We start from the raw sequence: 23,378 nt of genomic DNA on the forward strand, positions 1-23,378 counted from the left end.
TATCACTTATTGTTGGACTCCTTTGATAGTGTGTTTTTGGATTTATTATGAAATACTCATAGAGTATTTTTCCCCTAGTACTATTATGGGTTTGTTTTTCATCCCTGAATCATTAGCTGCAAGTTCAGAGGCACTCAAGATGTTATGTATTTTATTTTATTTATTTAAAAAATATTTATTTGTTTTTGTCTGTGCTGGGTCTTTGTTGCTGGGCGCAGGCTTTCTCTGTTTGTGGCGAGTGGGGGCTGCACTGTACCTGCGGTGCATGGGCTTCTTATTGCAGTGGCTTCTCTTGTGGAGCATGGGCCCTGGGGCACTCAGGCTCAGTAGTTGTGGGCTTAACTGCTCGTGGCTTGTGGGATTAATGAGTCTGATAATTCTCATATCAGTTGCAAAGAGTCAGACATGACAGAGCCACTGAAATGATACTTAGGTCAGATGAGCAAGTGTCCTAAAATTTTTATGTTTGCAGAAATCTTTGGTGGGGGGGATTGTTAAACATGTGGAGTCTTAAGCCCAGGAATGTGCATTTTTATTGCTTAAATAATTTCTGAAGCAGTCGGCCTGTGATCCACAATTCGAGAAATTCAAAACTAACTAAAACCTGGAAATGGGTGAGTCAGGGAAAGCTGGTGGGGATGTGTTCCTAGGCGTCATCCTCCTTCCCTCCCCATCTCCTCATGGCGAATTTGGATCAAGCCTACATTTAGTTGTAAGAGCTCTTACTCAAGTCTCTAGACTCCAAGGATCATTTTAAATATCAGTTCAGTCGCTCAGTCGTGTCTGACTCTGCAACCCCATGGATTGCAGCACGCCAGGCTTCCCTGTCCATCACCAACTCTCGGAGCTTGCTCAAACTCATATCCATTGAGTCAGTGATGCCATCCAATCATCTCATCCTCTGTTGTCCCCTTCTCCTCCTGCCTTCAGTCTTTCCCAGCATCAGGGTCTTTTCCAAGAAGTCACTTTCACATCCATACATGACTACTGGAAAAACCATAGCTTTGACTAGATGGACCTTTGCTGGCAAAGTAATGTCTCTGCTTTTTAATATGCTGTCTAGGTTGCTAATAGCTTTTCTTCCAAGGAGTAAGTGTCTTTTAATTTCATTCCTGCAGCCATATATATATAAATATATATATGTATAAAATGAGACAGTGACAGAAATATACACTAAGATATATATATATGTGTGTGTGTATATATTTAGACACAGAGATACACAGTAAGGTGTATTCTGAGAATAATAGTGTTTTTCTTTCTCACCTCATTAGTTATTTAACAAGGAACCATACTGCTGAGGTTAATGCCAGGAGGGCTTGTGAGTGTACTCAGTTACTCAGTCGTGTCCTCTGACTCTTTGCCACCCCATGAACTGTATAGCCTGCCAGGCTCCTCTGTCCATGGAATTTTCCAAGCAAGAATATTGGATCAGGTTGCCATTTGATCTTCCTGACCCAAGGATCGAACCTGAGTCTCTTTCATCTCCTGCATTGGCAGGTAGATTATTTACCACAGCACTGCCTGGGAAGCCCAGTAGTATTTGGGCAGTATTATTTCTTGAATTAGGGCAGTATTTATTTCTTTGTGGGTGTTTGAACCCAGGCCTGTTAATATCAAACTTATAGACCATTATAAGCTTTAAGACATTGTAAGCATCCCTGGCATTCTGCCTGGAGGGAAAACTTGGTCTTTCTGTCCAGCAACCTGTAGGGAGCTATTAAGACCCCCTGCACCAAGCCATGTGAATTACTATGAGTTTGTGATGTGACAAGTGGCTTCAAGTCTCAGGTAAGTGACTGCTCTCCACTTCTGGAGTGAACCGAAGATGTTTGCCAGTTAACTTGCCTTTGGGATTATGTGTTCAATGCTTCCCAGATGTCAGTGTGGGCGTCAATCACCAAGGATTAAAATACATATTCTGATTTAGCAGGTCCAGGCTGGGACCAGGGAGTTTACATTTGCAATAATCTTCTAGGTGGGAGGTCCAGGGACCTCACTTTGCCTGGAAGGGATTAGGAGTTAGATCTAGATTTAAAGCGTGGCTCTGTCATTTCAGCTGTGCTACCTGTGTGTCTTTGTTTACTCGAGTTACCTTGCCCAGCCTTGGTTTTCTTCTTTGCATGGTAGAGACAGTGTGATCGAGAGGGATAGTCTACGTAAGCACCTAGCAGGACAAATGTTAGCAGTCTTCCAACCAGACGTTTGTTTATGAGACAAGGAAGAAGCGAAGAGCACCAGTAGTTGGATTTTCATCTAAATGTGTCAGAACAATACATTTTGAAAGAATTGGGAGGCTTATCAGTTGACTAGATTTTTAAGAGTATCTAAAGAAAGACTTTGAGTATTAGCTTGTGGTCAAGATGCTTTTCCTTTTAATGCGTGTCTCTTGTTCATCCTGTTCAGACACCTATGAGAAAAACTTACCTGTGTAAACATGGCGTGTTGGCTGGTGTAATCTGGCGGTGCTGGTTTACTCAGGGAGTAGAGGTTTATGGGAACTGGATTTCTGATGCCAAAGTTTTCTAACTTGATATATAGAGACTGTCTTCTGGTTTCTTATTTGGCAACCTCTCTTCTGGGAATTATATTTGTGATTTTTAGAGAAAGTTGCCTGTATTCTTAGTAGACAGAAGTTTTAAACCTGTCTCTACTGCTAACTCTCTCTGTGACCCACAGCCCTGGGCCTTAGTTCCATCCTTTGCTCCATAGAAGCTTCTAGAGGACAGAGGTTTTTCTGCTCTATTCACTGCTAGATATAGTATGTAGGCCAGGTGCTCAGTAACTCTGCTGAATGAACATGAGAATTGGTCAGCACTCATGCTTGTTAAACTTTAATATGCATCTGGACCACCGAGAATCCTGTTAAGACATTTTCTGAATCCACAGGTTTGGGATAGGGCCTGAGATTCTGCATTTCTAACCAGTCCTAGGTGATGCCCATCCTGGTTTACACAATAGTTTTTTAATTTTTAAAAGCTGTATTTATTTTTGGCTGTGCTGGGTGTTTGTTGCTATGTGGGCTCTTTTTAGTTGTGATGGGCAGAGGCTGCCCTTCATTTTGACATATGGGCTTCTCACTGTGGTGGCTTGTCTTGTTGCGAAGCATGGGCTCTAGGGTGCACGGGCTTCAGTAGCTGTGGCTCCAGGGCACTAGGGCATAGGCTCAGTAATTGTGGTGCATGGGCTTAGTTGCTCTGTGAAATGTGGGGTCTTTCAGGTTCCGGGATTGAACCCGTGTCTCCTGCATTGGCAGACAGATCGCATTGAGCCACCAGGGAAGTCCCTTGTCGGCACATTTTGAGGCAATTGAGTACTCTACTCGTGACTATCCAGCCCTGCTCTTACTTGGCTTATGGATCATGCCAGTGTCTTGAAACCTAATGAAAGTTGATAGAAAAGAAATTTTGGACACTTGAGTAGATGTTAGTGAACTTCCCTGGATCACGGACTGTACATGTAGGTGTGATCACTGGTTTGGAGCCACATTTCTATGGACCTATGTTGAGATCACCTTTGCCTCTGTTCTTCCTCTGGGGAATGAGGAGATATGGCTGCCCATTGGACCACCCGTGGAGTTTTTAGAATTATTGATACTTGGAGATTTAAGTGATTGATGTGGGGTGTAGCCTGGGCAACAGGATTTGGGTGGTTCTTACTATTCAGCTAAGATTAAAAATTAACTAGGTTAAATAAGTCCATAATTTGATTTTTTTTCTCTTTAATTTCCATACAGTAACTCTTTGTGCGTACATGTGAGTTTTTAAAAATATAGAATCATGAAGTCACCACTGCATTCAAGACTCCTCAGTTCAGTCACTCATTCGTGTTTGGCTCTGTGACCCTGTGGACTGTAGTACACCAGGCTTCCCTGTCCATCACCAACTCCCGGAGCTTGCTCAAACTCATGTCCATTAAGTCAGTGATGCCATCTAGCCATCTCATCCTCTGTCGTCCCCTTTTCTTCCTGCCCTCAATCTTTCCCAGCATCAGGGTCTTTTCAAATGAGTCAGCTGTTCGCATCAGGTGGCCAAAGTATTGGATCTTCAGCTTCAGCATCAGTCCTTCCAATGAATATTCAGGACTGATTTCCTTTACGATTGACTGCTGGCATTTGATTTTCATAAATGCACTTTGATTTTTCCTCCTTAATATGACAAACTGAAACACATGGCCGCCTTCTCTTCTCTTCTGTTGTTGTGGGTTCAGTTTGGAGACCCTCTTAATCAGTGTGTTGCAGTGTTGGAGAGCAGCACCTAGGTCACACCCTAGACCAGCTTGACAGAATGTCTAAGGGAGCCCCAGGCACTGGCCTTTTTGAAACTGCCTAGGTGTCACTAATGGGCAGCCAGGCCTGAGGGCCACTTCTGATTCTTCTATAATGTATCTGCAGGTGAAAGGTCAGGGTTCTTAGCAAAGACACATGCTTCTGACATTTCATTTTTCCTTCTGTGGCACCGATTTGGGTGCAATTTTGAAAAGGATTCAAGGAAAATGACTTCTTAGAGCTTACCGATTATTTGTCCACTTGCTCTTTTCACCTGTTGGTGGTGAAATAGCTGGTACAGCACGTTGGTTTTGTCTTCCCTCCGTGGGGACTGTGTGCAGTGCTGGAATTGTACCGATCGTAATCACGCAGCTGCATTCGGGAGGCTGGCTGAGCGATGTCCCAGGCTCACCTGCGCTTTCTCTGTGGGAGTGAGGGAAGTGATGGATGGATGCTGCCTGCTAGGGCTGTGTAAAGCCAGTGGAATGCTTTCCCAACTAACCTGTTTCCAAGAATAGATACTGTAGTTGTTGTTCATGAAAGGAGTTTTCTAAATAAGTAGTATTCAGCGAAAGTCTGCTTCTCTGGGACTAATAGCTCCTTGGTATTCAGGGGCTAGGGGCTCATCTTCCAGCAGGGTTTATTTAGTTCAGAAGCTGAACCAGCTCTCCAGGGGTGCTAAGCTCCTGGGAGGTGGACCAATGCCATGCTTCATATGAAGTTTCTAAAATTCTTTAAAGAAGATGATCTTATGGGATGCTTAGAATCAACTCTTTACATCTGAGGAAGCTGAGCCTCGTGGGCAGAGGGGGTTTTCTTGCTCAGTCCGTCAACTGGTTCTTATTCTTAGACCACCGCCCCGGATGGTTTACCCATTGGTTAGATTCATTTAAGAGGCTAGATGATGGATGAGAAGGTTTAAAGAGGTACTTCTATCAAGTTCAACCCTGATTTATTGCTCAGCTTTTTTACTGCAGAGACTGATCTTAAGAGTCCAGTTCATACATTTAATCAGGATACGTTCTTCCTTTTATGGAATTCAGAAAGACCTAAATTTTTTTTTTTAAATTGGAGTATAGTTGCTTTAGAATGTTGTGTTAGTGTCTGCTGCTGCTGCTGCGTCGCTTCAGTCATGTCTGACTCTGTGTGACCCCATAGACGGCAGCCCACCAGGCTCCCCTGTCCCTGGGATTGTCCAGGCAAGAACACTGGAGTGAGTTGCCATTTCCTTCTCCAATGCATGAAAGTGAAAAGTGAAAGTGAAGTCGCTCTGTCGTGTTAGTGTCTACTGTACAACAAAGTGAATCGGCTATATGTATCCATATATCCCCTCCCCCTTAAGCTTCCCTCTCACCCAACCCCATCTCACCCCTCTGGATCATCACAGAGCACTGAGCTGAGCTCTCTGTGTTATACAGCAGCTTCCCACCAGCTATCTGTTTTCCACATGGTAGTATATAAATGTCAGTGCAGTTCTTCCTACCCATCCCTCCTTTCCCCATAACCATGTCCATGTGGCTGTTTTCTGTGTCTGTGTCTCTATTCCTGCCCTGCAAATATTTCATCTGTACCATTTTTCTAGATTCCATATATATGTTTAATATATGGTATTTGCTTTTCTCTTTCCGACTTACTTCACTCTGTATGACAGACTCTAGGTTCATCCACATCACTGCAAATGACCTAAATGCTACCTCTTGTCACAACAGTTGTCCTTCAAGGCCTTGAAGAACGCCCGTCTTTCTTTATTTTTACCTCTGTTACTTTATCAGGAGTTTAAGGAATCACATTATAATGGCCATTGATGGGATGGGCTTGCCTGGTGGCTCATACCATAAAGAGTCTGCCTGCAGTGCAGGATACCTGGATTTGATCCCTGGGTGGGGAAGATCCCCTGGAGAAGGGGATGACAACACACTCCAGTATTCTTGCCTGGAGAATCCCATGGACAGAGGATCCTGGTGGGCTACAGTCCATAGAGTCGCAAAGAGTCTGACACAACTGAGCAACTAACACTTTCTTGTGAGTACTTCTGCCCCAGTAGCTCTAATTCTTACAGGATCACTGCAGAGTTTTCTCATCATCAGTACTCTGCCATACTCTGCTTTAGATGTAGCCTAACTTGTCCAAGGTCTCAGACCTCAGTGTGAGCTTGCAACTCAGCTATGCCAGATAAATAAATTCCCTCCAAATCATGAAATGGAAAGGTCATTGCAGGGACACGTACTTATAGAAGCAAATTCTGTCCCCAGTGTTTGGTCTTGGAGAGCTTTTTAGGTTGCCTCCTTGGTTTTATGTATTCATTTTTTCCTCCTTGGTTTTAGATTTGGCGTCTTAGATTTCTATGTCCACAGGGTTCAATGTACATGACCTAAGAGGCAAATGGAGGTGAGTTCTGCCTGTGAATCAGAAGGTTTAACTCTCCCCTCCAACTCCTTTCTACTTGAAGAGCAATATACCGACTTGACACGCGTAGGCCATTTGTGAATCAATAAGCCTGGTACTGTCGCTCTGAAAAATTGTTGTAAGTTCTAAGAACAAATGGAATGGTTTAAAAAAAATCTTGGGGAGAGATATATCTGATTTACTTTAGAGAGAAGTCGAATGCTTTATAACCTGCTGATTACCATAATAAAACATCTTTATTCTTTAGAGGAACGTAAAATGACAATAGACCTTAAAGTACTATACCCAGTGCCTTATTTCTGGTGGAGGCTGGTTTAGGGTGATTCAGTTGTGATTTGCAAAGAGAAGCTACCTGTAGAATCTAAATTTTAAGGCTCACCTTCAGGCAGAAACCGTAGCTTACCTGCATGGAAAGGTAGGGATGATTTCCTTTCCCTGATGGTACCCCCCTCCCCCAACCTCAGATAAGAAGACAGATTCCAAGGCAGTTCTGATAGGAGATGCACTATCTCAGGAGCATTAAAAAATTCATTGAAGTAGAGCTGATTTACTATATATATGTTCTTTTTCATATTCTTTTCAGTTATGGCTTATTACGAGATATTGAATATAGTTCCCTGTGCTATGCAACGGATCGTGTTGTTTATCCATTCTATATATAATATTTTACATCTGCTAACCTCAAAGTCCTACTTCATCCCTCCCTTACACCCTCCTCCTTGGCAACCACGGTCTGTGCTCTACATCTGAGTCTGTTTCTGTTTCGTAGATATATGTTCATTTCTGTCACATTTTATTTTCTTTTTTTTTAAGGATTTTTACTTTTAAAAATTGTTGATTTATTTGGCTGCATGGGCCTTCGTTGTGGCACACGTAGTCTTTGTCGCATGATGTGGGGTCTTCTGCGGTGGTGCGGGGACTCTCTAGCTGTGGCTTGCAGACTCCAGAGTGCCTGGGCTCAGTAGCTGTGGTTGCGTGGGCTTGGTTGCTCCTCAGCATGTGGCATCTTAGTTCTCCCACCAGAGAGCGAACCTGTGTCCCCTGCATTGCAAGGCAGATTCTTAACCCCTGGACCACTAGGGAAATCCCAATTCATGTCTTGTTTTGTGTTGTATTTTAGATTCTAGCGTTTTTGTTTTTATCTGTGTACGATGTTGAGCACAGAGAGAGTTGTCCTGTTGTATGTGCCAAGCTTGGATGGTGGGTATGATTGGTAGGTAAGACAACCCACTGTGCTTTGAGTAGTTTTGGTTGTAGTAATGGTGTCATTCCTAAGAAATTTGCTGCTGAGGGCCCAGGTCCAGAAAGTGCAGCTAAAGTGATCCAGATAATAGTGTGCCTTCCGTGGGAGCGGGATGCTCAAGAGATGAGGAGTTTGCAGTCAGTTTCAGACAAGGGCCTGAGGGAGTTTTGATGGAAGTCAGCATCATAGTAAAACCTGTCAGCAGGGTGAGCACAAGCTTGTCTATTGAATAACTGAGTACTAGGATTAGCGGGTACCCAAGGGGCTGAAGGGAAGCAGGCACAGTGTCTGTTGGGTGTTAACCCAAAAGGCTCATTACCTTGGTCCATCAGCTGTATCTAGATCTGGCCATGAAGTGCTGTTGACAAATAAATGTTTGAGGTGTGTTCCCTGCTATCCATCTGGCCATCATCTCATTCTTTCCTTGGCTTGTTTTATTCAATAAACATTATTTGAAGACCTACTGTGTTCCTCTTTTAGGCACTGAAGACTAAAAAAGGAACAGAAGTATGTTTTGACATAACTACAATGCAGGAGACCTGGGTTCAATCCCTGGGTCAAGATGATCTCCTGAAGAAGGAAATGGCACCCCACTCCAGTATTCTTGCCTGGAAAATCCCATGGACAGAGAAGCCTGGTAGACTGCAATCCATGGGATCGCAAAGAGTCGGACACGACTGAGCGACTTCACTTTCACTAGATCTCTAGACCTCTAGCTAGTCATTGGGCAGGTACATGTAAATATTCTTCATCAAACTCAGTCCAGACAAAGTCATCATTATTTCTTAGATTTCCATTAAACATAAAAAATAAAACCAAAAAATAGCTAAATCTCCCAGCCCTCAAAAAGCACTTAATAAAATTGGGAGTCACTATAAAATGATGTGGGTAGGTGTGCAGAGAGTGAGAGATGGGTGTGGCTTTATAGGAATACTCATTGGAAAAGACTCTGATGCTAGGAAAGATTGAGGGCAAAAGGAGAATGAGGCAGCAGAGGATGAGATGCTTAAATAGCATCACTCAATAGACATGAATTTGAGCAAACTCCAGGAGATAGTGGAGGACAGAGGAGCCTGGTGTGCTGCAGTCCATGGGGTCGCAAAGAGTCAGATACAACTCAGTGACTGAACAACAAAAAGGTTATCCCAGAAAGCTTTCTGGAAGTGAGGAAAGGAATGTTCAGCCATCGCTGATGATTTTGGGGAGGGACAACATTTCAGCCAAAAGGTGAGAAAATCCTTGCAGAAGGCTGGGAGTTGTACTTCGGAATGCCAAGATGTTCAGTGTTTCCGGGGTATTAGGGGTGGTGACATATGTGAGAGATGAGAAAAAGTGCCGGAGGTGGCAAGCCTTTCTAGCTGGGGGCATCAGTTTGGATTTGATCCTGAAGCGCGGTTTAGCAGTAGATGCCCAGGTCACAGTACATGATCTAGTTGGAAAGACAAAATTAATCTACTTGTGGGGAAAATCACCCAGGAGTTGAGGCAGTACCAGGACCCCTGTCCCTAATGGAGTTTCTGGGGGAAGATAAAGATTGGAGGTCTTTCCCTGGTCTTTGACATGCGGTAGCTCAGCTCTGTTGTCGATGTTCGCGGTGATCACAGTTCACTACAGTACAGAACCGGACCCTGTACCTGCCCAGTGAATGGAGATTTGCAGGCTTGACGAAACAGGCCATGGTTTGTGCTGTCAAAGTTAGGAGTTTCAAATTTTCACCCGGGCTTGCTGACATGACTTATTGGTGGTTTCCTGGCCCTCCTGGTGTGGGGCAGCGCTGAGCAGTGCGTCATGTGGGTACAGATCAAGCAAGGTTCTCACTGAGTAGATTTTTGTAGCTGTGATGTGGTAATGAGGTTCATTGAACTTTTTTGTGGGTTTTGGTGGTTTTTTTTTTTTTTTAACTAGAGGGTAATTACTTGCCAATATTGTGATGGTTTCTGTGATAGTTCAACATGAAACAGCCACATGTATGTACACATATCCCTCTCTCTCAAACCTCCCTCCCACCCCCCTCCCCATCCTACCCCTCTAAGTTGTCACAGAGCTCTGGCTTTGGGTTCCCTGCATCATACACCAAATTCCCACTGGATATCTATTTTACATATGGTAATGTATATGTTTCAATACTACTTTCTCAAGTCATCCTACCCTCTCCCTCCCCAACTGTGACCAAAATTCTGCTGCTTACGTCTGCGTCTCCTTTTCTGCCCTGAAAATAGGATTCAGTAATAATCTTAAAGATAGGGAGAACAAGAGCTTCACAGGTTTTTTGTGATACTGAAAAGAGATCTAACACTGAACATCTCACCCAGCGCTGTGCTTGGTGACAATTGACTATTGCTATTATTGCCTACTGTCTTGGCCAAATTTCACCTTTCCTTCCCCCGTCTGTTAGTTTTTGCTGTCTTCTGTTTGTGACCTGGAATTTGCCCTGTGGATTTTGGACAATCCAGCTTTTCTGGTTTTGACCCTGAATGCTACTTGCAAGGACAAGCCTACGTGACACCTGAAAAACCACCTCTGCTGACACCCCCCACCCTCCAGTCACAGGGATCAGCCTGCTTGATTGGAACCACATTGGCCCAGGTACCTATTGTGTGTGTGTGTTGGAGTGTAGGGAGTGTGGGGAGGTTTGACAGGGGCTTGAAATCGGAAGAGAATGTGCTGAAGACAGCACAATTGATAATGTCCCCTTTTATACAGAGGATGGCTTCTTGAAATGCTTTGCAAACATTAGATTTTCCTGGCATCATATTTTTGTTCACACACGTGTATGTACAGTAGAAGGCTATCACTCCCTGAGCCTGTAGACATCACTGTATAGATGTTTATTATAACTTCAAGGATATTTGTTTCCATTTTGTATTGAGCCTTGATTGTCAGTGACTTTCAACCTTTTTGTGTCTTGTGGCCACTTTAGATGCTTTGCTAAGTTGTAGATTATTTGTAAACAATCTGTTTAATATGGTGGGTGAAAAGACTTATTTAGCGGAACTCTGGTGAATCCCTTCATAAGAAGTAGAGAGTATTTAGGACTTGTTAAGTGCCAGATGTTGTCCCGGCAGTAAGTCCTTTCTTGCCTCCCATTGATTTGTAAGATATCCTTTTCGAAGTAAACATTACCTCCACTTTTGCTTTTCCAGTGTCACACACCTAATATGTACTAGGATTCTTTGGGTTGTAAGCAAAAGAAAATCTACCACAGATTGATTGAAATGGTGAAGGGTATTTAGTGGTTTGGGGACTAAGAAATAAAGTGATGGGATATGCTAGAGATTCATGTTGGCATTAGGGATCTAGTTTCATGTCTACAGGACTCTTTTTTTTTTAATTAATTATTTATTTGACTGTGCCAGGTCTTAATTGTGGTGTGTGGGATCTTCAGTCTTGATTGTAGCATGTGGGCTCTAGTTCCTGACCAGGGATTGAACCCAAGCTCCCTGCGTTAGCAATGCAGAGTCTTAGCCACTAGACCACCAGGGAAGTCCCTATAGGACTCTTTCAGCTCTGCTCTTCTCTGTATGGGAGGCCTCACCTTCATTCTGTCTTCAGCTCATGGAAGCAACAATAGCCTCAGAGCTCTAGAGCATTCCATCAACCAAGGAAGAGCCAGCAACTTTGAACCAGCACTGCAAGCAGAAGTCTTGAAATTCACAAGGGTTGGACTGGTTGAGGTCATGTGTTTGCCCTAAATGGATGACTGTGGCCAGGGAAAAGGATTCCATTGCTTGTACTGACTTTAGAACACATGTCCTGCAGCTGAGGAGTGATGTCAACTTCTTGAGAAGCATAAATACAAGCAGAGGCTGTTTGTTAGAAGGAAATGAGTGTTGGGAGGCCATTCATTGGTGTTCCCTACAGAGACAGGGCTGTTTTCTTTCTTTTTTTGGCTGCTCTGGGTCTTCGTTGTTGCCCGTGGGCTTTCTCTAGTTGCAGAGAGTGGGGGCTACTCTCTCGTTGTGTATGCGGGCTTCTCACTGCGGTGGCTTCTCCTGTTGAGACCATGATCTCTAGGTGGATGGCTCAGTAGTTGTGGTACACGGGCTTAGTTGCCCTGGGGCATGTGAAATCTTCCCGGAACAGATACTGAAACCGTGTCCCCTGCATTGGCAGGTGGATTAACCCTGGACCACTAGCGAAGTCTGAGTGCTGGGGTTTGAACATAGTACTCTGTCCAGTCCCAGAACCTTGTCATCCAAATGATAACCTCCTTTGAAGCTGCTTTCCCTAGGATGGTTATTAGCTGAGGGCTGACAACCCTCACTATTGGTGTTGTTTCTCAGAAAGTCTCAGCCCATAGTCCTTTGCGTGTCACTCTCCAGGAGTCTGACTTGGGTTACATGTCTAATTGTTCAGAAACTCAGTACGCTCAACTCTTAAGTAAGGGGGTTGGTCTAGATTAATTCACCCTGTATTTATTGAGCACCTGTGATGCCAGGTTCTATATCAGGGACTACAGTTAAAACAGCATGCAGTGTACATATGGCCTCTGCCCTTATGGGCTTATTGGAAAAGATAAGCACCGACTAAATGGTAAGACAGATGTTAGATGGAGTTCTGACACATGCCTGGCCCTTAGCAAATAGTTAATGAAAATAATCACATAAATACATACTTTAAGCCATATTCAGTTCTACTATAGGGAGCCATAGGGCAGCTACAGGAGGACTAGAGGGAATAAGAACCCAGGATGGAGCCTTAGGGGAGTGACATTTAGAGCCTGTAGCTGCTGTAAAGACCAGTGAGAACTTCGCAATCCATTTGGCCCTCAAGGAATCTGATGGCCGTCTGGTCCCCATAGTCTAAGAGGTATCTGAGAGGTCACATCAAGTCTCGTTTTTTTCTTTTAACTTTTAATTTTATATTGGAGTATATTTGATCAACAATGTTGTGTTAGTTTCAGTTGTACAACAAAGTGATTCAGGTATACATAAACCTGGATCTATTCTTTTTCAAATTCTTTTCCCAGTTAGGTTGTTATATAATATTGAGCAGAGTTCCCTGTGCTATATAGTAGGCCATCCTTCTCTTTCCAAGCTCCATATGAAGTTATCTATAGTTTTCTTTATTATAATTATATGTGTTCTTAGGGTTAATCTCTCCATGAATCTATCTGTTCTTCAATAATCTAGATTTCAGATTCCTTCAAAATGTTCCTTAATGAATAAAGAAGATGTGGTGTACATATACACAATAGAATGTTGTTCAGCCATGAAAAGGAGAGAAGTCCTGCCATTTGTGACAACCGTGGAGGCGTGGACCTTGAGGGTATTATGCTAAGTGAAATGTGTCAGAGAAATAGTGTGTAATATCACTTCATGGAGTCTAAAATAGCAAAACTCACAGAAACAATAGAATGGTGGTTGCCAGGGGCTGATAGGTGGGAGAAATGGGAAGATATCCATCAAAGGGTACAAAATTCCAATTACAAAATATATAAATAGGGGGGATCTAATGTACTGTAAGGTGATTATAGTCAATACTGTATTATATACCTGAAAGTTGAAAAAATAATGTTTCTTATTTCTCCAGACCTTCAAAAATATTGTGGAAGTTTCTTGCCTGTAACAGGTATGCATTGAGTGGTCCAAGCCTAGTTCTATCTCTCTTCCACAGTACCCTCAACCTCCTCGAGTTCAGGGCACCCCTTCTTCCAGACTCTCAGGACGTATAGTCCATGCCTCCTGTGGGGCATCTGTATTCTCAGCCATCTTTTCATGGGTCATTCCAGAAGATGATACCTAATGATAACTAGAATGGAAGACGTGAGGTTTATCATGTATTTCTAGAAAAGCTTGTCTCCAGACACCTGGGGAAAAACCTGCACACTCTGGACAGGAAGGGTCATAGTTGCCTGAAAAGAACAGACGTGAATTTCATAATCTTGCAAAGATGCTAGGCTCTGATCTGCTTTGGAACGTTTTTCATTTTCTGGAGCAACTGTTCCTAACTTACCTGCCACCAAACCATCCTACACCCTCTCTCCCTCTGCCCTGTGATCATCTACTCTTCTCTGGAGAAAGACCTTTTAAAAGCAAGTTTGAGCCGAGATACCAAAAGAAGTGACTGTGTGCTATTTCTATGCTGAGTTGTAGTAGAAATAAAGAAACATAATCAGGATAAGTTAGCTTTATTATAGTTTTCCTTGTTCCCGTATCAGTGGGGACAGCATAGTCATTGCATTAATAGCCTAAGTTGGTGGAGATTTGGGGGTGACCTCAGGGAGCAGTTCACTATGTGTATTACGTGTTTTGGTGTTTTTTTGTTTTTTTTTTTTTTCTTTTATTGACTGATGTGTATGGGAAAATGGGGGATGGAAAACAATACATTTCTTTGCTCTTCCTTTCATAGATTACTTGTTGCAATAATGATTAAGGTATTTGGGGGAAGTCCACATTTTCCTTTATAGGAGAAAAGTTAAACAGTGGGGAAAAGGCAGGTTGATAGGATAAGAAACCTTACTAGTGAGGAAGCCTCTCTTTAACCTTGTAGCTGCAACATATGTCTTATTCTACTGTGTGTGTGTGTGTGTGTTAGTTTCCAAGTTTTCTGGTGGTGTTCCAGATATATCATAGCCTGCAAATCTGCAAATTTGCATATCCTTTTATGCTCAACTAAATCAATAAAGGACAATAGTTCCCTTTTCCTGGACAGAGCCCTGAAATTCATGCCACTCAGGGTGTGCTGGTGAGCCCTTTGCAAGCCTAACCTGGCTGGGCTGTATTGACAGTACCTTGTTCCAGCTGGGCACTCAATAAATATTGAATGGATACCCAGAATAGCAGCTTGAAGCTGCGGGTATTTGTGTCCCAGAATGATCCTGTCAGTTCTTGGAACATGGTTTGGAAAGACTACCAGGGACAGGCTTGGCTATCTCTGTGCATCCCAGGTCTAAGGGATGTTGTTTCCATATTCTGTTGGTTCTGTGAAGCAGTAGTGCCAGGCATGCAGGACATTAGGTGGGGCTGGAACATTCTGAAAGACTGGAAGCTTGAGAGGGGAACAGCCATTTGTGCTTCTTACGGCAAGAGCAGGTCCTCTGATAGGAGATGTGGCTGGTCTGCTTGGCACACAGCGTGGGGAAGGAAGCAGGCATGGACTTCAGTCTCCCGCATCTCTGAGGGGGCACTTTTCCTGACCTCTTGGTTATAAAGAAAAGCAGTTGCTGCAAACCACGTGGCTTCATTGAAGTAGATTCTGGACAGGGACTTCCCCTTTAACACAGAGGCAGACCGTTGCGCTGGGACATGGCTAATCTGCCTCTGTGGGATTCAGAGAAGGGATGTAAGTGTGGGCAGAGATTTTTATGGCGGTGGTTGGTTGGTTTCTTCCCCTGGTGAAACAGCAGCTATTTGGATTTGCTCCTCTGCTTTTGCCCTATTCTGGTTATTTCATTTCTTGGCCCAAAGTTGTGAGCTAGGGAGATATTTTTTGAAAGAAGCAGTAAGACTGGTCTTCCAGACTGGCTTCTTAGGAGACAGGTTTTCTAACCTCACTTAGTTGTAAGGTTTGTTCTTTCTGTCCGGTCTAGGGAATAGGAGAGAGGGTCCTTCTTAGCGTACAGATCCAGGGAGAGTCTGGGCCAGCGATAGCACATGACACCATCTTGGCACCATGGACAATCTGGATAGAAAAGCAAAACCAGGTTGGTCACTGACCACAAAGCCCAGGCAGATCTCTTTAGAACAAAAAGTGCTGCTACTGTGTTTAAAATGGATAACCAACAAGGACCTGTGGTGTAGCACATGGAACTCTGCTCAATGTTATGTAGCAGCCTGGATGGGAGGAGAGTTTGGGGGAGACTGGATACATTTATATGTATGGCTGAGTGAGTCCCTTCAGTGTTCAACTGAAACTCTCACAACATTGTTAATTGGTTATACCCCAATACAAAATAAAAATTAAAAAAAAAAAGAAAGTGCTTTGAGAGCCATCTCTAGCCACGTGGCTAATAGTAAAGGGCAATTTTGAGAGCATTTGCAAACTTGAGCCACTAGTAGAACTGAATTCCTCACGGTAATTCTTGTGATATGCAGAGACTGTGAGAAGACATGGAATGTGTCAGCTGACAAGCCTTTGATCTGTCACATTGTCTGCAGGGGCTGGTCAATGAAATGCAATCTGTGAACCTCTTCAGAACCCATTTAGGACATAGGCAGAGAAGGCACTGTTGAACAGGGAGGGAAAAGAGTGAAGCAGCAGTACTGAATGGATGACTCTGGCCATTGAGCCAAGAAACCAAAGAAACCACTAGTCTCTAGGAGGGGAGGATTAACTGGCACTAGGCTCTCAGTCATTATAGGTATATACATATAAGAAAGCCGTTGCTATAGATCATTTATAGCGGTGGTATAAAGTTTGTCAGGCAGCCCTTCCATTTCTATAACCTGTTGAAAAACACGGTCAGGTGATAGTATATAGACCCTAACTGGAGCATCAAAATCTTTGTGCAGGAGACCTGTCACGCCACACACCAAAGGGTTGACTTTGAGTGGCCAGGGCTGTTTTGATCCTTTGGCTGAATCAGCATCTTTGCTGCTTGTGTGTGAACACACAATGCACACACATACTTCCCCTTTTCTCATTTTCTGTCGTCTTCAGTGGAAATAATCCTGGATCCTGATACCATTGTTCACCTTACTCATTGTCTAACTGTCGCTGTGAAGGGGGATAAATCTCAGTCTCTGTTTACTGCATGACTCTCATTTAAATCTTACAGATGCACCCTTGGGTGCTATAAAGGAACCTAAGACTTCAAGCCTGAAAGAGGATATGAAAGGCTTACAGGTGACCAGAGCTGTTGTTCTGTGAACGCCTTGGACTGTGCTTTCCTGTTTTCTAGTCTGGTGTTGCCCCTAGGATGATTTTTATACAGGTGTTTGAAAGGTCTGGGACTGGACTTTTTAGAACTTGCAGTGTCAGTCTGCATCTTCACTGGAAGGCCTTCAGTGATCTGCACACGGGGAGGCAGCCTGATGAATTTCTCATCTTCATCCAGCTGTTACTGCCAGTCTGGTTGTGAAATGTGATGGGACCCTGGCCAACTGTGTAATGCCAAAATTCCTTGCTATCTTCTGTGTTGCTTTGTGAAGTAAGAGGGTATGTCTGGCAGTCACTTAGAGGTTTAAATCACATTTTGAATTTGCCTGGAGAAATGTATTGGTTTTCTGCGAACCATAAGACATTGTGCAAGAGGCTGTTCAGAAAGGGTTGAAAAATATAGAGTACTTGAATTCTAGTTTGTGACTCTGTTTTAAAAATGGATAAAATGTTAAAAGGATCATTAAAAGTGTAAAGTTGGATCTTCCTCCCACCTCGCACCCCATCCTACCCCTCGAGGTTGTCACAGAGCACCAGAGGTTCAAGAGGGAGGGGACACATCTATACCTATGGCTGATGCATGTTGATATATGGCAGAGACCAACACAATATTGTAAAACAACTATCCTCCAATTAAAAATAAAAACATTTCTTAAAAAGTGTAAGGTTGAGATATGGATGACAACTAATAAAGATGGTGTTCTCAAGGTCAGGAGTTCAGAGGAGATAAGAAAACTATGGTTCTGGATATCTGCCTTTAGAGAGATAAGGATGCCAGCCTGGGTCTAGAAGACAGACCGAATTTGAATAAAAGAGAATGAGGGAAGAACATTTTAGGCATAAATGACATGCTGAGTGTGGAGGTGGGAATGAATGAGTTATGTTAGTGGACAATGTACAGACTCTTGAAATAGTAGATCTATGTTTGTGCTAAGAGAAAAGGGAAAGAGCAACTTGAAAAGTAGGAATGGGCATGCATCACGATGCTTTGGATAACAGAAAAACCCGAGTTAGCTTAAACTGGATAACTCCTTGGTTTGATTATGGGGGAAAAGGCCCACTTTTCAGGTTGCAGAGCTGGTCCTCAAGATTTCCTTAGATTTCCTCATGTTCACAAGATGGCTGCCAGCAGCATGGCTACATAGTTCTTTGGTCACATCCATACCATCAAATAAAAGACCTGAGCCTTTTCTGACTGGACCAGTCTTAACCATCGAGGCAGCCAGGGGAATGCCTTGTACTTAGGCCTGAGTTTCTGTTCATCTCACAATTAGTCAGAATGGGGATAAGATGGGGCTGATTGGCTTATACTAGTAAGGGTCAACCTCTGGGACTCATTTTTTAGGACCACTAGCACCTAAATCTAGAGAAGGCAATGGCAACCCACTCCAGTACTCTTGCCTGGCAAATCCCATGGACAGAGGAGGCTGGTAGGCTGCAGTCCATGGGGTTACTAGGAGTTGGACACGACTGAGCGACTTCACTTTCACTTTTCACTTTCATACATTGGAGAAGGAAATGGCAACCCACTCCACTGTTCTTGCCTGGAGAATCCCAGGGACGGGGGAGCCTGGTGGGCTGCCGTCTCTCGGGTTGCACAGAGTTGGACACAACTGAAGCAACTTAGCAGCAGCAGCAGCACCTAAATCCTGAGGCTGCTATATAGTGATTTCCCAAAGGAAAATCTAGAAAGGTGGAAGTGAATAGGAGGTTTGGTCAATGGGTTAACAATGAAAAAAAAAAAAAAAGTCCATTCCACCTGTAAATTATGGACAGCTTTGAATCCCAGGATAATTGACCTTGAATGAGTGTAGACTTTATCCTGTGGGCTGATCCATTTGGGCTAATTACAGATTTGTCTTCATCTTTGATGATAAGAATGTTTAACCTTGGCCTTAACTATAGTCTTCTCATGCCCAGAAAAGTTCTTTGGTGACCAGTTTCCTTCTCGTCTTCATTGTCTGCTTTTGCTCCTTGCTAGGAGTACACTTGCTCAGTCAACTAGCCAACTTATGAAGACCCTACAAAGTGCCAAATTTGAATGGCTCTGGAGAAGTACCTCTCCTTTTTGCTGTGAGGCTCTCACTCAAAATTCACACTCAAAGATCCACTCACTCAAAATTCTTCTGAGGGGTGGGGTACTCAATTGAGTCTTTGGATTGTTCACATTAACATTAATCACACATTATGTAAAATTACTGAAGTTCAATAGTGCCATTGAGAGGCAGGCCATCCACCCATCCATCCATCTGTTCAACGAATGAGAACTGCTGTGTGCCATGGACTGTGCTTGTGAATGGGGATGAGGCTAGGTATGGCACATAATCTCTACCCTTGTGCTCTCGGTCTGGTTGTGGCAGCCAATAAATGCACAATTCTGACTTTATGTGGTGGATATCATAAGTAGCATATTAAAGTTTAGAGAAGAGGTATTTGTCTCAAATGTATGTATTAACAACAGATGACATTTCCTAGCTCCACTAGCATGCTGAAAGTGGGCTTAGGGGATAGAGTCAGGCGATAGAAATTGTGATCAATAAATCAAAGATAAAATGATACATTTTCAGGAAGCCACAGGTGTTATTCTGTGGCTGGGCTACATCGTTCTTAAATAAGTGGGATGTGGAGTGGACATACAGATTCTCGACTCTTCCATCCAAGATTCAATTAGCAGGTCAGGAATGTGGGCTGAGAATCACATTTTAATCTCTGACTCCTTGGGTGGTTTTGATCCTGGTGGTCTGAAGAGTCCTGGCCTGGAGTGTGGTATGTGGGTGTGGGGCTGCAAATGTAGGCTGGAAGAGAAGAAGAGCGGGAGCCTGAGAGGGTGGCCAGCGAAGCTGCAGAAGGATAGAGGGTTTCTTTTTTTTTTTTTCTAAATCAGCCTTATTCTTTTTTTTTTTTTTTTTTTATTTTATTTTTAAACTTTACAAATTGTATTAGTTTTGCCAAATATCAAAATGAATCCGCCACAGGTATACATGTGTTCCCCATCCTGAACCCTCCTCCCTCTTCCCTCCCCATACCATCCGTCTGGGTCGTCCTAGTGCACTAGCTTGGATAGAGGGTTTCTAGGTCTGAGTCGTCAGCAGGACTCAGTAGGAAGTTGAAAGCATTTGGCAGCAGAGCGTATAATCTCCAGCAGAGCATACTTAGGACAGGAAACAGTATCTTGGCCTTATTTTTACACAGTTGTGCTGAAACATCTTTCCAGAATAAAAGACTCTTAAATTAATCACTTGGCTCTAAACTCACACAGCCAAGAATTCAGGTTCCAAACTCCAAGTACAATTCTTAGTCTACTAGTGTGCCTCCCAGTTGGGAATTATTTATCCTTGTTAAGTTAGCTCAGGGGTTTTGAAATGCTCTTGAGTGACCTTGGAGGCCACTCTACAAATTGCTTGATTCACTATTTAAAAATATGATTGATTCAAGACTGAATAAATGTATAATATTAAAGACATATGGGTTCAGTGTGCAGTAAGGATATTTGGGGGCCACTTAACTGGACCTTTTTTCATAGAATCATTAAGCCATAAGACTGTTGCATTTTGTTCCTCAGACAGGGTAACTATAAGAACCTTCTCAAAGGCTTGTAACTTAATCCGAAAGCTGCTAGGAGTAAGTGTACTTCTCTATCTCATGAGCAGTATACTACAGATTATACTTTCTTATTACCTACGCAGCAATAATTTTTACTTTCCTAGTGTTGAAGCAGAAAAAAAATTTCAGGCTGGTGCAATGTTTTGTGTTATTGTTGGAGTTTCCCTGTTCAAGTGGAAATGATGGGAAAAGTAGTACTTCTCAATATAGCTTATAACTGTTTTGTGTTTTCAGTTGCATTTGTTTATTATTTATTTTTGACTGCACTGGGTCTTCATTAAGGTGTGGGTTTTTCTCTTGTGCTGAGCGGGGTCTACTCTAGTTGCCATATGCTGACTTCTCATTGCTGTGGCTTCTCTTGTGGCAGAACATGAGCTCCAGGGTGCACAGGCTTCAGTGGTTTCAGCACGTTGGCCCAGTAGTCGCAGCTCCCAGGCTGTAGAGTGTAGGCACTGTATTTGTGACGTGTGGGCTTAGTTGCTCTGCAGCATGTGGGATCTTCCCGAACCAGAGATGGAACCTGTGTCTCCTGAGTTGGCAGGTGAATTCTTTACCATTGACCCACGAGGGACGCCCCTTCAGTTGCACATAATTAAGCTTGAAAGTAAAGGGGCGTCAATAAAGTAGGAGAACTGCTTTGTCCTTGACATTTAATTGTTTATTGTTTAGGCATTAATGTGTATCTTGATAGGTGTAAAGATAAAGGTCACTTAGCACAGGATTTCTTATTCTTGGCACTATTGATAATTTGGGCCAGATAATCCTGTTGTTCGGAGGCTGTCTTGTACATTCCTAGTGTTTTGTAGCATCCTTGGTCCCTACCCACTAGACCCAATCATGACAACCAACATTCGTCTCCAGACAGTGCCAAATGTCCCCTGGGAGCAAAATCACACCTGGTTGAGAACCACCGAGCAGAGACGAGAAAGTTTTTCACGGATCTCTCTTGACTCTGCTGTTAATCTTTTGAGAATGTTGTTCTATCTAATAAAGGGAAAGGCGTACAATTGATTATTATGTAAGATTACATATTTGCAAATTTGTCTACTTGCTAAAGTTCATTTGTAAACCTAAAATCGATACTCCTGGCTCCTTTACAGTTAGTCTTGGATACACACATGTGCAGAGAGGCAAAAAAAATCTGAGTCACCTGATGCATCTGTTCCCAGCTGAGGTCAAATAAGGTGATGCTGTGCCTTGTTTCAACTCTCAGTCTGTAAACAAGTATCCCTTTCAGGGTCTATTTAGTGCCACATTTTTCAGATTTTTGTGCTCCTTATTGGTGATTTTGCCCTTTCAAACAGCCCCTAAGTACAGTGCTGAGTAGTGTTTAAGCACAGGAAGGCTGTAACATGCCTTATGGAGAAAATGGGGGTATTTTATATAAGCGTCGTTGAGGCATGAATGATGGTGCTGTTGGCCATGAGTTCAATGTCAGTCATATCTATCCATCTATCTGTCTGGAGACATGCATAACACAGGGTTATGTATTGATGAGCTGATGAAACTGCTGTGACTGGAGGCTCACAGGAACCTGCCTAAGCCTGGATTTCCCCTTTGAAGCACTAGTTACTATTGACTGGTTCAGTGTTTGTGGTGACGGTAGAACATAACCACTGCAAATAGCAAGGATCAACTCTACTGATACTTGGCTAGCTTACATTTCAAAAGCCTGTATTTTAAAGATCTACTGAGATATATATGTTCACCTACTTTGATTTTCTTTATAAAAATTAAGATAGCCATGGTAATGGTAAAACAAATAATTGCAGAGTCAATGGACACAAACATTGAAAACCATTACATATGTGGTGAAAATGTTGTATCAGTTTCCTGTGCCATAGCAATTCACCACAGTGCCATTTCCAGTGCATCTGTGCCAGCATTATTCTGCATTTTTCCTATTTTTAAAATGAAAAAAATTGAACGTGTTAGAGAATTCAAGTGATACAGACACTTAGAAAATAAACTGTAAAAATCTCTCTTCGTCTCACTTTCCCCCACCATTTCCTAAAGAGTGTTAAGAATTTGGTATGTGTCATTTCAAGGCTTTTAATAAACACACATGAAATTAAATGCATTTTATACCCATAATTTAATACAGATGAAACTGAATATTTGCCTATTTTGTGTTATGCCTTATTACTTCATATAATTTAGGTGTAAAAAATGCTTCCCGTTATTTAGAAAATACTTAAGTTGTCAGGAAAAATTGCATAAATAATGTTTCTATTTAATAGTGATAGTTTAATTTTTGTGCTAAGCAATGAGCTTGTGATAAATGTCTTTTAATCTAATTTGTATTTATTTTTTTGCCAGTAGCCTAAGCTACAGAACACAACATAGATTCAGTCTTGGAATTTTATGATTTTTTTTTTAATCACTAGGCTTGATGGAGGATTTCAGAGAATTGAATTCCCTGATAGAAAAGTAATCAGTGGATGCCAGTGGGTAAACATTGCCCAGGATCAGGCAAAATGCATAATATTAATTAGTACGCAGATGTTCGTGGAATGATTACAATGTGAGAAACACTTTTATGTCAGAGTGATTCTGTAACCCCTCCCCTCACCATGACTAGAGGAAAAAAGACATCTGATGCTCACTTATGAGTTTCATGGCCACAGAGACTACTTGGAGTGACTGGGAATCCTGTAGATAAGAACTCCCTGATCTAGGGTGAGGAAGTGAGACCTCTTTGTACCAGCTGTTGATACTAGATATGAACATTTGATAGAATTTTAAGCCTTATTTCTATCAGAAAACTGTAATTTTCACCTAGGATGATTTAAAGTGAGATAACAAAAATGCTCCTGGGAAAGAAAGACTTAACACATTAGTAGCATTGATTGATGGAAAGACCTTTGAAATAAATGATATATGCTGTTTCTAGGACAGGAAAATTGTACCCTGTGGGGCTTCCCCCATGGCTCAGTGGTTAAGAATCTGCCTGTAACGCAGGAGATGTGGGTTCGATCTCTGGTTTGGGAAGATCCCTGGAGGAGGAAATGGCAACCCACTCCAGTATTCTTGCCTGAA

General features: G+C 42.7%; 1 protein-coding gene across 38 annotated transcripts in view; it reads left to right on the forward strand.

The window, feature by feature from the left end:
* TLN2 (talin 2) overlaps nt 1-23,378 on the forward strand; it is a 496,882-nt gene that overhangs the window by 150,817 nt on the left and 322,687 nt on the right. For 3 of the 38 annotated variants that reach the window (XM_086321332.1, XM_086321337.1, XM_086321341.1), the window contains one exon: nt 10,312-10,502. The exons of 34 other annotated variants lie outside the window; for them this stretch is intronic. The gene's annotated coding sequence lies outside the window, so the exon portion shown is untranslated. Of the gene's footprint in view, nt 1-10,311; nt 10,503-23,378 lie in introns of those variants that run through there. One more of the 38 variants, XM_086321354.1, reaches the window with a different exon arrangement.

This window comes from Bos grunniens, chromosome 10 (assembly GCF_055505025.1).
Source record: "Bos grunniens cultivar Pamir isolate PY7600 chromosome 10, Bosgru_T2T1.0, whole genome shotgun sequence".
In the NCBI taxonomy this organism is placed as follows: Eukaryota; Metazoa; Chordata; class Mammalia; order Artiodactyla; family Bovidae; genus Bos; species Bos grunniens.